The 15,794-nt window shown below is 34.4% G+C and overlaps 1 long non-coding RNA gene across 1 annotated transcript; it reads right to left on the reverse strand.

Moving 5' to 3' along the window:
* Positions 1-1,070: 1,070 nt before the first annotated feature.
* LOC132620219 (uncharacterized) lies at positions 1,071-2,930 on the reverse strand. The gene is made up of 3 exons (XR_009574743.1): positions 2,621-2,930; positions 2,090-2,132; positions 1,071-1,386 (listed from the first exon to the last, which is right to left on the reverse strand). It is a non-coding gene; the product is annotated as an uncharacterized LOC132620219 (long non-coding RNA).
* Positions 2,931-15,794: the final 12,864 nt, after the last annotated feature.

Here is a 15,794-nt window from a genome sequence, read left to right on the forward strand (position 1 = left end):
TTCCCCCCAGCGGTAGTCAGTGCGCTCCACTTAGCTCGGAGATGCAGTCTATTTTTTTATGCTATTTTTGATATGTAGATATGGGTATGGCGGAGCCCTGTCCGGTCCTTTCTACAGCTTTGCATTTCATTAGGGGTCTTTAGATAGTTGTACATAATTGGGATGATATATAGTCTTGTCGGCTCTTATTTTGTTGTATAGCATATGTAGCGGCCTAATCGGCTTGCACTGTTATTTTCAGTATATATGTACAGGAGGTTGTGAGTTCTTAATGCCGAGTTCATGGTGTTGTTCTTACAGGAGTCATTGTAGTTCAGTTATAAGTCATATATGGGTCACCCTATTGTTCAGTGAGATCCAGGTACAGGTATAAGGGTGACTGGCCAGTAGGGGTCAGGCTCTCGTTATGACTCATCCGTTTGGGTCGTGACACATAAACATGGAGTTAAGATAGAATCTTACCTCAAAACTCAAGAACACATCAATTCCAAGAGTGATTCACCTTGAAGTAACCTCCAAAACCACTAACAAGAGGAGAAACAAGCTTCTATAATCATTTTAGAACCTTTAAACACGTCGATCTTATCTTTTGAACCTTGATTTGTCTTAGGAGTTGATTAGATATTGTTGGAGAGGGTTTTCTAGAATCTTGGATATCACGGGAAGTGGAGAAAATAAGTTAAAAGGATAAGTATATGAAATATATATATGAAAAAAAAACATCTGCAGCCGACTTAAAAATATTGAAATATTTTTGTGCAGCAGTTAGAATAAATGTTGATGGTATTGTCACGACCGAACCCCGTGGGCCATGACTAGTGCCCGAGTTGGACACTCGTATACGTACCTGTTAAATATAGACAAACTGATTCTTAAGAACAATATGGAAACTTTGCAAAAGAACCTCAAAGGTTCATAACGTCATCATATATAGGTATCCAGATAACCTGTCTCCTGAGGAGTCACAACTAATCAAAATATAATATGATACGCAAGCCGAAAAGGCTGTCATTACATGTCAATATGATACGCAAGCCGATAAGGCTGCCACAACATATCAATACCACACGCAAGCCGACAAGGCTACCACAAAAAGTCAATACCATACGTAAGCCGACAAGGCTGTCACAACATGCCAATATCATACGTAAGCCATATAGACACAGCTGAAAAATACTTATACACAACCCACACATATGTCTACAGACCTCTAAGAGTATCGATAGTGAAATATAACGGGACAGGGCCCCGTCGTACCCCTGGGTAAACATATATATACATCAAAAAGGATTTGTACCAAAAGTCTAGGCTCCGAAACAATGGAGCTCTCCAAGACAGCTGAGTAGAAGTCCTAAGATGGAGGATCGCCAAATCGAGTATCTGTACCTACGGGCATGAAACGCAGCCCCCCGAAGAAAGGGGGTCAGTACGAGATATGTACTGAGTATATAAATCATGAAATACAACAAAGAGAATCACGACTGAAATAGAGATCATAGGAGACAAGTATGACATTTAAAGTACCAATACACTGGCCTTATGAAACGTAAAACATGCGTGGCTTTATCATATATCATACCCGGCCTATTACGGGACTCGGTGAATAAAGTCATCACATACCATCCTTGGCGCCATAATCACATTATCATATCATCACATCATCGTATATATACATATACCGTACCCGGCCCTCTAGTGAGGGACTCGGTGAACAATGCAGTGAACTGTGCACGAGAACATACCCGGCCCGGGACTCGGTGAAAGATATAATAATAGCATGCACGAGCAGAGTAGTGAGTAACCATATGCAAATCAAATCATCATCTCAGACTCGATAGAATAGATAGAATGAACTAACACTTGAATATCAACGGAGACAGTCATGTCAAGTATCTCTCAAACGTCATTATGAATTTTGTCAAATGGAACTTCAGGAGTCATAGACGCGTACCGAGACAATATGAAATAACTTATGGAGATCAAGAATATTAACCACCCTAGTGTCTCTAAGAATAGGAACTTATACATTCGTCGTTTGTTCATTATATGTAAATCATGCCAAAAAGAAACAAGAGTTAGCTTTACATACCTTGTCGCTTCTCAAGTTAACCATAACTTCGGGCTTCGCCAATCTATAAACAATACCAAATATGCCAATAATCAAATTAGGATACTCTTTCAAACCAATCCTTAATTACTTAGAAATCTAACGATATTCGGGCAGCATCTTCCCTAAAAACACAATAATCCTCGTGATTCCAACTTAGCCAAAATATCAATCACCATACCAACAACAATATAAATGAATACATATCCAAATGGAATCAAATCCATTCTTAAATCTCCTCCAAAACAGCCCAATATACATTCCTATACCGATACTTGTGTACACTTTTTTATTTTCGTATATACATAGTATAACAACAAACACAACAACAACAACTACAGCCAATCCCATGATATTCCAGCACACCAAACAATTTATGACAACCACCAAACATTCCACATGATAACAATAACAATTTATCCGATTTCCCGCAATTAATTTCGTAGTTCCCGTCTCTCAATTTAAATATGACCTGGATGAATTTAAATATATCTAGTAGAGGAGAATTCTTACCTTATATTCCAAGAAATAATCTTCTTCCACCTTACTTCACTACGAAGAAAACCCGGATTCAACAACACGATAAGACGGAACAACGAGATCGAAGCGGTGAGCAAAACCCGAATGTTGTTCTTGAGAAAAAATTACATTTTTCTTCCGTAAAATACCAAGTCACGTTGGTACTCTATCAATTCAAAACTGCGTTGTTTCCATATAAATGGAAGTCACGTTGTTGGTTCCTTGAATAATGAAACAACAAAATAATTAGCCAAAGAGAACGGTCAAAATAATGGTGTCGTACGTTTGTTGTTATGGAAAAATGGGAAAGATTTAAGTTTGAATGCCTAAAAGGAGAAAGGGATTCAGCATCCTTTCTTTTGTACGTGTCATTATGCACTTTAATGTGCATGACTCATCACTCCCATCTGCATATTTTAATGCTACCTTTTTCCATGGAGTCGTGGGGTCCAGCCCCCCTCATTCTTGCTTACTAAGCATAATTGTCCCAACGTGTCCACCCACCAAATAATATATAGGACAGCCATGCATTGCTTTATATTTGTTTTCTGTCATGGCCCGCATGGACTCATCAATCTTTACACTTATCCACTTTGTTTCTAAATTACCTCACTTTGTTTCCCACGATAATTATGCCCCCGTAATATTTATTCAATGATCTTAATTAATTTTTTGATTTCAATTCACTTTAACAACAATTATTTTTAATATACTTCATATACTCATTGTCATGATTATGTGACATAACACTAGTCCATAGTCCCTTTTGGTACACATAAAATATTATTCTCAGTCACCGTGGTCACACTTGTTAAGTCCTAAATTATTTCGGGACCTCAAACTCTTTGTACACCGAGCTCTCAATTTTCATCCTTGAATATCATCTAATTCTCCGGGCTCGGGTAATTTTGCTCATATTGGACGATTAAATTTTTCTAGTCCAACAATACGGGATATTATAGCTTGGACCGTATTTCGTCAAATAAATTTCGAACCTCGACAAAACTTATTTTTTAGATTTGTTTAACTTCATAACACATCTGTACCATCACTACAACCACCCGTAAGATTGGGAGGATAACCTCATTTTCGTTACTAATATCATTTAACTCACACGCTTTTTAACACATGAAAATACGGGATGTAACATGATTCCTCTCAACTACTATCACCTAGCCCTTCGTTTTGTTTGTGTCTTAAAAAAATGAGGACTTTGACACATGAAATAGCCTTTGTTTCCTTTAGTAAAGGTTAACGTAAAGTGGGTTTCTACTAAATGACAAAAGTTGATCTCATAATTCCCTTTTATGACCAAGTAATACACATGTACGAAATATAAGGATTGTCATTTGGTGTTGAATATAGGTGTGCCAGCTTGCACACTCAAAGTCTCCAGCGAAACAAAAAAATTACTTTCATTGCATGTATGCGTCCTTATGTGTCTCTATCCCGTGTTGCTGCTGATCACATTAACAATGGTCCAAAAATATTTTGCTTAATTAATTATAAATCCACACTTAATAATCTAATCATGGTTAGTTAATCTCTAATCTCCACTAATATTTCCACACTAATTATAATTTAAAAGCAAATCGTGCATTTATTAAAATCGGGATTAAAAGTCCTTATCTCATATCTCAAAAATAATCTTGTCCTTAAACTTATGTCGATTAGCTTACGAATAATCCAACGTGCAAAAATACGGGATATAACATCCTTCCCCCCTTTAGAACATTCGTCCTCGAATGTTAAACTAGTCCTGCGCTCCCAATACTTTCTCAAATGTCCTTTTATTGAATTATGATGCTTTCCACATGCCTTTTTCATTGGTCAAATCCCCTTACTTTATTATAACGCATTCCAGCTCTCTAAGTAACCATTCTCGTAATATTTCTTCTTGCTCTTGCCTCTAGAGGTGATAATTCCACGTCGTTGTCTTTACTTTCCTCTTCATTTCACAGTTGGTTGACGGTTGTATTGCGAGGTCTTCCGCTAAAATCTTACTCTCCCCCTGGTGCACTTAGTCTTAACTCGACTCTTTCTTCTTCTATAGTTACTCCCTTAAGATGTATCGCTCACTTCACCTTACCTCTTAATCTTTAATTAAGATGTTATAACGCGCAGACATCCCTCGTCGATTCATTAGACTTTACAATTCGTGGAGTATTTCATGCCTCTGGTAACCTGTAGACCCTTTGCAGACTCTACGAATAAAACGAAATTTCCCAAGGTGTAACATTATTTTACTTCAATAACCTTACATTGCTCTGCTGTTACAGTCCATATTCTGGAATCTTCAGCATCATGTATCACTTCTCGTCTTTCACTGCCACTTTACTTTTTTTTTTAACTCTTAATCTCGATCTTTAGAGTTGGCTGTCAAGTAGCACTAGAGTTCCCTCATATTATAACTTTACATAGCTGCTCTGTAATCTGTCTATCAATAATTGGTATAATTCTGAAAGAATTTTTTATTTTTGACATATAAATTCACTGTCTTAACCAGCTCGGTCTGGTTGTCTCGCTTAAACCATTTCACAATTTCCCTTAATCCAACTTATAACACTTTAGGCATATTATCTCGTGTCGTTTCTTTATCTTTAATTCAAACTCTTTTAGTGTCTCTTCACACAGATTTTGCTCTTAGTTCTCCTATCACGCATCAGAATATGCGTAAGTGCTCAAATGAGCCCAAGAGATATCTTAGGGTCGTCTCAGTAGTCTTCATGCCTTACCTTGCCTTCTACTTTCTTATCTTACGATCGGTATCGGGATAAATCTTCGGCTCAGCCATGGCCATGTCCTATATGCCCTTAGTATTAATTCTATCTCGGTAATTTGGCTTAAACCATCTTTACATCTTTCCTTAATGCACCCGAAACATCGTAACCACATTGTTATTACTGAATCCTTACTCTTCTTATCAAGTACTCACTTGGTCTCATTCTTAGCATACAAATATTCGTAGGTTGTATAACTATTCTTGTACAACTTGTATAAAGTATATCCAATCTTAGTTATAGTCTTTCCTTCTCCTGGTTCATTCTGCTTTACATATCTCATCCGTCCTAAAACTCGCTTGTAGCCTATCTTGTCATACTTCTTTCCCTTCCTTTTGCTACTTATGAGTCGCGATATCATTAGCGCACAACTCTATTGCCAAATCTTAGCCTCTAATCTAGTATAGCATTGCTGTCCTTTATAATATCTCTTAAGTTACTCGTTACCATTCTTTTATCGTACTCTTTCTTTTTATAAGCACCAACTTTTTAATGTCACATCACTCAAGATCTTTACAAATAATTCTCAGCACTGTCTCGAATACCATCCTGACTTCTATCCGTTTATTGCTGGCTTTCTGATCTTACTAACTTGTTCAGCAATGGATCTCACTTGAAGTTTAAGTATCCATATCAATATATTACAGTGTCAATTGTTTCCATCTTACACTTGCATTTCTCTCACCCGCTTCCCCCCTTTAGGGTGTATCTGTATATATTTTGCTCTATGCCCCTATCTCCAATCTCATATTCGTCTAATCCTTTTCCAATTCACTTGGCATACTGTACCATATCCATGTCTTTTCTTTATAATCTATAACTTTGATTATCCACGTACGAAACCTTAATCAAAATCAGGAAGCGACGAGAATGTTTCTATGTATAGTACAAAATCTCATCTGATAATCCGTAATCGAGTAATCCAACCAATGTAGCAACTCATCCAAGGCCACATCCCACTTACTCCAATCAATAATTATTTAGTACTTCGTTCCAAATTCTCAATTAGGTAGCACTTATTTTCTGATGACAAGTGTCCAAAGCTTTCTTGTAATATTCTTATCCCAACCTGTATCATATGTTTCATCTAATAAATTTACAATACATCGCTTGTTCTTCATACCTACAGTCCTTGTCCTTTAAAGATTCCACTATTTTCAAGGTGAAGTCATACACACGCACTACTTTTTTATGCCTTATGCTCTTTTACCCTTGTTATGTACACAGTACCGACTTCTAACTTACTCAAAATCATATCGAGTCCATATTAATGACAGTCTTATCTTATCACCTTGTCGTCGTACTACACCTTTAAGTTCATAGCTATATATTTCCCTTTTGTTCTATACTCGTACTCATTTAATTATGTCTATCTTGGGTGCTTTCTTTAGTATTCCCTTCCACTTCTCCGATCTATGTCCATCTTTTTATTCTGTGCACGAGAAATCTCATGCCACCCCTGTATCCTTCAGAAAACACTACTTCTGCATACTTCCTTTTTTATTTCCAAAACGTATTCTGTTCGTCCCTATTTGTTCTTATCATCCCGGTCATTTTCTAGCACTCATTCTACCTCGCTGCTCATCTTTCTATAGTTTGATCTTCCATAGTTCCATTACTTACATTACTCGTGTTCTCGGCTATTCATGTCATAACCTATTACTGCACTGTTATCTTGCTCGCTTCCTTCTTATTTCCTTCTTTTAATTACCTCCTTCTTTTCTTGTGCTCGCTTTCACTTCCATTACGCATAATCTTTATTTTGAACTTTCCCTATAGAACTTTTATAAGTCTTTCTCATTCGTTCTATACCCTGCCTTTCCATTTCATATTTGCCTTTATACTTTAGTCACATAGATCACGTCATATCTTTTAGTCACTTTCTCACTGGGCTTTACTCATTTTCATAACAATCCTCCAACCCACCACAAGAAGAGGAACTAGAATCTGACAAGCACCACGGGCCTTCTAATGCTTGATTCACATAGTTTACCTCCAGATTTGTTCTTGGGTCGTGAACGAACTATTTAGTTCATAAACTACTTGCTGTATGCTTTGTATTCTTCAATAAAAGTGAAACTTAATTGCTGGACGTTTTTGCTCTTCAACGTGAGCTTTTTCTAAGGTAAAATGTGGCTGGAAAGTATTCTAGTCCGTTCAAATGAATTCCAAACTTTGTTGCTCATTTTTGCTTCTTCGAAATCAAATTTCCCAAATAAGGATGATGCCTCTTACGGATGACATGGAGGGTATCTCTTAAAGCATTAATCCAACATGATAAATTTACCATATCGATGTCGACCTCATAATTACTTATTATTATCAATTCAACCGTTAACTTTATTTCTCGAAGTCAAACGTACTTGCAACTTAGTCAAATCTTATCATTACTGTTGACATGACCTTTCAAGACTTTTTTTTTTTACGAACTTCTATCTCATTCTCTTTTTACTTCTAGGGAAATTTTGGCAGAGTTTCCTCTGTATTTCTTACTATCCCAAAACCTGCACGCAGGAAATACCAAAAATGCCTCACAGGGCCAACATATATATGTATATAGCATATCATATCCACACATAGCTCCCAATACCAACAACAATACGAAATGATGAACTTACCTCTGTAACTCCCAGTAGCATTATTCACCTTCTCTTGTCGACACCACTCTCCTGCTGAAATCAAAGATCAATATATAAGGGATATCATTTCCTATCTCTTGGCTCTATCGCACGATCTAGAGTAAGAAGGGAAAAGTAACATCCTAAATGTCCTGTAGCCTCCTGTTTATAGATGTGGTGCACAACACACCGATAAACAAGACTCTACTAGACACGGTCTGTAGACACTCCGAGGATGAACTGCTCTGATACCACTTTTGTCACGACCCAACCCCGTGGGCCATGACTAGTGCCCGAGCTGGACACTCGTATACGTACCTGTTAAATATAGACAAACTGATTATTAAGAACAATATAGAAACTTTGCAAAAGAACCTCAAAGGTTCATAACGTCTATCATATATAGGTATCCAGATAACCTGTCTCCTGAGGAGTCACAACTAATCAAAATATAATATGATACGCAAGCCGACAAGGCTATCACTACATGTCAATATGATACGCAAGCCGACAAGGCTGCCACAACATATCAATACCACACGCAAGCCGGCAAGGCTGCCACAACAAGTCAATACCATACGTAAGCCGACAAGGCTGTCATAACATGCCAATATCATACGTGAGCCATATAGACACAACTGAAAAATACTTATACACAACCCACACATATGTCTACAGACCTCTAAGAGTATCGATAGTGAAATATGACGGGACAGGGCCCCGCCGTACCCTGGGTAAACATATATATACATCAGGCTCCGAAACAATGGAGCTCTCCAAGACAGCTGAGTAGAAGTCCTAAGCTGGAGGATCGCCAAATCGAGTATCTGTACCTGCGAGGATGAAACGCAGCCCCCCGAAGAAAGGGGGTCAGTACGAGATATGTACTGAGTATATAAAGCATGAAATACAACAAAGAGAATCACGACTGAAATAGAGATCATAGGAGACAAGTATGACATTTAAAGTACCAATACACTGGCCTTATGAAACGTAAAACATGTGTGTCATTATCATATATTGTACCCGGCCCATTACGGGACTCGGTGAATAAAGTCATCACATACCATCCTTGGCACCATAATCACATCATCATATCATCACATCATCATATCATCATATCATCATATCATCATATATATACATATACAGTACCCGGCCCTCTAGTAAGGGACTCGGTGAACAATGCAGTGAACTGTGCACGAGAACATACCCGACCCAGAACTCGGTGAAAGATATAATAATAGCATGCACAAGCAGAGTAGTGAGTAACCATATGCAAATCAAATCATCATCTGAGACTCGATAGAATAGATAGAATGAACTAACACTTGAATATCAACGGAGACAGTCATGTCAAGTATCTCTCGAACATCATTATGAATTTTGTCAAATGGAACTTCAGGAGTCATAGACGCGTATCGAGACAATATGAAATAACTTATGGAGATCAAAAATATTAACCACCCTAGTGTCTCTAAGAATAGGAACTTATACATTCGTCGTTTGTTCATTTCATGTAAATCATGCCAAAAAGAAAGAAGGGTTAGCTTTACATACCGTGTCGCTTCTCAAGTTAACCATAACTTAGGTCTCGGGCTTCGCCAATCTACAAACAATACCAAATATGCCAATAATCAAATTAGGATACTCTTTCAAACCAATCCTTAATTACTTAGAAATCTAACGATATTCGGGCAGCATCTTCCCTAAAAACACAATAATCCTCGTGATTCCAACTTAGCCAAAATATCAATCACCATACCAACAACAATATCAATGAATACATATCCAAATGGAATCAAATCCATTCTTAAATCTCCTCCAAAACAGCCCAATATACATTCTTATACCGATACTTGTATACACTTCTTTATTTTCGTATATACATAGTATAACAACAAACACAACAACAACAACTACAGCCAATCCCACGATATTCCAGCACACCAAACAATTTATGAAAACCACCAACCAGTCCACATGATAACAATAACAATTTATCCGATTTCCCGCAATTAATTTCGTAGTTCCCGTCTCTCAATTTAACTATGACCTGGATGAAATTAAATATATCTAGTAGAGGAGAATTATTACCTTATATTCCAAGAAATAATCTTCTTCCACCTTACTTCACTACGAAGAAAGCAAGGATTCAACAACACAATAAGACGAAACAACGAGATCGAAGCGATGAGCAAAACCCGACTATTGTTCTTGAGAAAAAATTGCATTTTTCTTCCGTAAAATACCAAGTCACGTTGGTACTCTATCAATTCAAAACTGCATTGTATCCATATACTAGACAGCGTATGCCCGTGCTGCGCACGGGCCCAACAGTTTGGATTATATAGTGTATCTATGTGTATGTAGTTGTGTACAATTGTAAAGATTTATGTATTGGGTAGTGATAGTATATACATATTTTATACTGCTAATAAACATATCTAAATTTGCACTATCGATACATATATATAGATGAACATTAATACATATAGACAAATGTTATTTGTTTATTAAGTGGAATTATGTGATCATGATAAAACAGTGAAAAGTTAAAGTAGTGTAAAAGTGACACGTGGCCAAAAACATAATTAATACCTGCCACTTAAAATGACATCATCTGTTCTGATGCAATTTTTATGAGCAGCGGCAAAATAGGGAAAGTACGAATATATTTAATACTAAGCTACAGTAAGATTCTACTTTTAACTAATGGAATTATTCAATGGCAAGTGCTTTGACCAAATTGCCCTTGGTCGACGATCCACTTCTTCAACTCATGTTTTTATATATTTTAGTTTTGAAAAAGGGAATTTGTCTATTACAAATTAAAAACTAAAAAAATGGAAAAAATTGCACGAATTGTCCTTCGAATGGGCTGGTGTTTAATTTTTGCCTTTAGCAATTAATTTTAGGAATAATTTCAATAATATACATTCCAGCATAAAATATTATATCCACGTAGTTATATTTTTAATTTACATCTGTATAGCCAATTGTTTTTTTTTACAATAGTGTTTATACACACGATATACAACATTATACACTTATTATAAATAGTGTGTCGATCTTATATAAAAGTGTACAATAATGTATAAAAGGGTTTTTTGGGTAATATCAAAAATATGAGTCATTTTAGGTAAATGTTTTTTCCAAATAGACATAGGCTGTTAAAGCGCTTTCATGTGTCAGCATCTGCTGTAGCCTTAAATTTTTAAGTATAGACCAACTTCATCATTTTAAGAAAATATCTGTATACGTTTCTTGACCGTTTATATTTCGTCTTCTCGATGTTATTCTTTATTATTTGTGTGAAACGTATGTGTCTAAACTTATACCCAAAGGTATAAGTATTAAATCTTTTGGTTTTATGACTTCTTTAGCGATTTCTGTATTCAATTTAAATCGTTATTTCTTTTTTGCTGAATTTCTCTTCTTTAAATTTTCTCGAAGTGTACTTTTACCATTTTCTGAACTTATTATCATTATTTAAATGTCCTATTTTTTCTTCTTCTTCTTCACGTGGATCCCGCCTTAATTGTTTTTTATTTGTTTTTGCAATTATCTCCTAATTCTTCACGTGGATCCCACCTTAATATTTTTTAATCTCTATTATTATGGAAGAGTGGGCCCCACCTAAAATTTGTTTTTTTAATTTATTTATACTATTATAGAAAAGTGGGCCCCAACTTAATTTTTTTTTAAAATTTTCTACTATTATGAAAGAGTAGGTCCCACCTTATTTTTTTTTTAAATTTACTATTATAGAAGACCATTTATATTTCGCATTCTTGATGTTATTCCTCATTATTGGTGTTAGACGTATGGTATAAGTTTTAAATCTTTTGGTTTTATGATTTCTTTAGCAGTTTTTGTGTTCAATTTAAATCGTTATTTCCTTTTTCTCAAACTTCTCTTCTTTACGTTTTCTCTAAGCGTACCTTTACCATTTTCTGAACTTATTATCATTATTTAAATATCCTTTTTTTCTATTGCAATTGTCTCCTACTTCTTCACTTGGACCCCACCTTAAATTTTACCTAGCAATTGTCTCCTACTTCTTCACGTGGACCCCATCTTATTTTTTTTGCAATTGTCTTCTAATTCTCCATGCGGATCCCGCCTTAATTTATTTTAATCTATACTATTATAGAAGAGTGAGCCTCACCTTAAATTTGTTTTTTTTTTCATTCCTATTATAGAAGATTGGGCCCCACCTTAATTTTTTTTAAAACAATTTTTCTACTATTAAATAAGATCTGGGCCCACCTTTTTTTTTAAGAGTGACTGACGACGAACCCCTTTTTTTTTAAGAGTGATTGACGACGAACCCATGCTTCTATATAGTAGAAATATTGTTTGATTTTTTTAGTATGGGGTCTACTTTATTTTTGATTTTTTAATATGGGGTGCACTTTTTTTTTTATTGCTTTTTTTAATATGGGGTCCACTTTTTTTTTTTTGATATAGCTTAATTTTTTACGGGGTCTACTTTTTATTTTATTTTTTATATTGTTTAATTTTTTTTTAGTATGGGGTCCACTTTATTATTTTTTTTATTTTTTTTTACATGAGTTGGAGGTTGACGATGAAACCACCCCCAACTCATGCTTCTGAGTTGGAGGTGGACGACGAAACCACCCCCAACTCATGCTTCTAATTTTTGTAATATGGAGTCCACTTTTTTTTTTTTAATATTGTTTTATTTTTTTAGTATGGGGTCCACTTTTTTTTTTTTTTTTACATGAGTTGGAGGTGGACGACGAAACCACCCGAACTCATGCTTCTGAGCCGGAGGTGGATGACGAACCCACCCCCAACTCATGCTTCTAATATAGTACCAGATACCATAGCCCGTGTCAGCACGGCCCAACATATATTTATAATTTTATTTAACATATATTTATAATTTTATTTTTTATGCAATTATAAAAAGAATTAATATATTCTACAACATTTCTTGAAAGTCATGTATGTAAAGATAGAAATTTTGGGAGCGCGGGTTCAATAATTGGTACTTTGATGTTATTTCTTTGTTTTAGTTTATATGACTTTATTTAAGAAAAAGGCTAATTGACACTTTTTAAACTACGCGTTTATCAAATTTGAACCAGAATTTCAAAACTTATTGAAATTTTAACTACTTCTAAATACGAAAACGTCATTTGAACTACCGTTCCCCTAGGCTTAAGCGTGAAACTTTTTATTATGGTGATTATGTATATTGTGTCATATAACATGGGCATAGATGCGGTATAAGGTTTCTATCCTTTTTTTTTTTTTACTTAACCTATCATAAGTATGTACTAATAAATTATTTTGGCTATTATGGTGCTCCGTATATAATTAGAAACTTAAGACATTGGAAAATGTCTTTTGAGAATGTAATACCCATCTTAGTTTCTTTTTAGGATGTTAAACCGTACTACAATAAACATCAGAGTAATTTATTTTATCAATTGTAGCAAAAAAAAGGGCAGCCTAGTGCACTAAGCTCCCGCTATGCGCGGGGTCCGGGGAAGGGCCGGACCACAAGGGTTTATCAATTGTAGCAACATTCAATTAATTTGATTATAGAATTACAGTTCGTGAGGTAAGATATCACCCATGGAACTACAAAATGTAATAAGTTGTAATAGTAACTTTTAAAAAATGCAGCTTGATAATAATATATTCAGAACTACTTTGGAAAAATTAATCACCATTATTGACTTAATGGGGGGATACTTGGAGAATTACATGGATATTGTTTGATTTTTTTTAATATGGGGTCCACTTTTTTTTTTTATATTTCTTATTTTTTAATATGGGGTCCACGTTTTTTTTTTCCAATTGTAACAACATTCAATTAATTTGATTATAGATTACAGTTGGTGAGGTAAGATGTCACCCATGGAACTAAAACATGTAATTAGTTGTAATAGTAACTATTAAGAAATGAAGCTTGATAATAATATATTTAGAACTACTTTTGAAAAATTAATCATCATTATTGACTTAATGGGGGATACTTTGAGAATTACATGGATATTGTTTGATTTTTTAATATGGGGTTCACACTTTTTTTTTTCAGTTGTAACAATATTCAATTAATTTGATTATAAAATTACAGTTGGTGAGGTAAGATATCACTCATGGAACTATAAAATGTAATCAGTTGTAATAGTAACTTTTAAAAAATGAAGCTTGATAATAATATATTCAGAATTACTTTTGAAAAATTAATCACAATTATTGACTTAATGAGGATTATTTGAGAATTATATGGATATTATTTGACTTTTTAATACGGGTCCACATTTTTTTTTTTGGAGGTGGACACGAAAAGACCTTCCACCCATGCTTATATATAGTACTAAATGGCCTATGCCCGTGCTGCGCACGGGCCCAACACTTTAGATTATAGTGTATCTAGGTATATGTAGTTGTGTATGGATAGTGATAATATATATATATATATATGTATGTATGTATGCACGAAACATGAATTTTGTGCTCCGTATGTAAAACTTTATTATATTCGTATTTACTACGAAAATTTATTAATACTTTTTAAAAGAGAAGACATGTTTAAAAGAAAACTATTTTCCTCTCTTTGAGATAAAACAGTAGCAATATTTAAGCATCAGTTGATACTTTCAATTTTAATTCGATTAATTTAAAGGTGTAAAATACTTATTATTTTTTATCAAATTTGATTTGAATAATTCTAATTCAAATTATTAAATTAATTTTACATGTTTAAAACGAAACAAAGTAGAAATTGATTTTCTATTTAAACGAAGAAATGATATTTTTTAATTTTTGGTAAATATTCTCGGTTTAGTTCATTTTACATGTCATGTTGTCTTTTGCATGGGTTTTTAAGGAAACGTGAATTAGAATTAGAATTTGACTAATTTACCTTATTCATTATTTGATCTCTATTTGATATTAATCTCTTTTCACACTTATTAGAGTAAGAATAAAAATGAAAAAATAATTAAATTATATCTTATTTTGAAATATAAATATTTTAAGTATATTTATTTTAGTAATCATAACAAATAAATGACATGGAGAAATAGCAAAGACAGCAATTAAATATCTAGATCAGATCTCAGGCTAATATAAGAAAAGAAAGGAAATTGTATGTATTTGCCTACAAAACCTTTTGAAGAAAAACAATAATATGGGATCCATGTTTTTTGCTGTGCAATAATTTCATTTGCTCCCACTAATGGATTAATACGCATGTAGCAATGAATCCAATATCATTGACTTGATGGGGATACTTTGGGAATTGCATGAATATTGTTTGATTTTTTAATATATGGGGTGCACGTTTTTTTTTTACATTGCTTTTTTTTTTTTAATATGGGGTCCACTTTTTTTTTATGAGTTTGGAGAGGATGGGGTCCACCTTTTTTTTTATGAGTTTGGAGAGGGTGGGGTCCACTTTTTTCCTTTTTTTTTTTTTAAAACTATATAGAAGCATTTTTTTTAAGAGTGACTGACGACGAAGCATGGGTAAACCGATGCTTCTATATAGTAGAAAAATAGAAATATAATAAAGTATTTCTATCTACTTTTTACAAGAGTTGGTAATATAAAGTATAAAATGTCATTTTTTTTGCCCTTAAATAAAAAAGTGGGTGGGATCACAAACGATTTTTTTGCTCTTAAATAAAAAAGTGGGACCAAAGGACGGACGATGATCTTCCTTATAAACCGGCTCTTCTATATAGTAGTAAAATAACATATATATTGTTCAAAACACGATTAATA

The sequence above is a fragment of the Lycium barbarum genome, chromosome 2, assembly GCF_019175385.1.
Source record: "Lycium barbarum isolate Lr01 chromosome 2, ASM1917538v2, whole genome shotgun sequence".
NCBI classification, from domain to species: Eukaryota; Viridiplantae; Streptophyta; class Magnoliopsida; order Solanales; family Solanaceae; genus Lycium; species Lycium barbarum.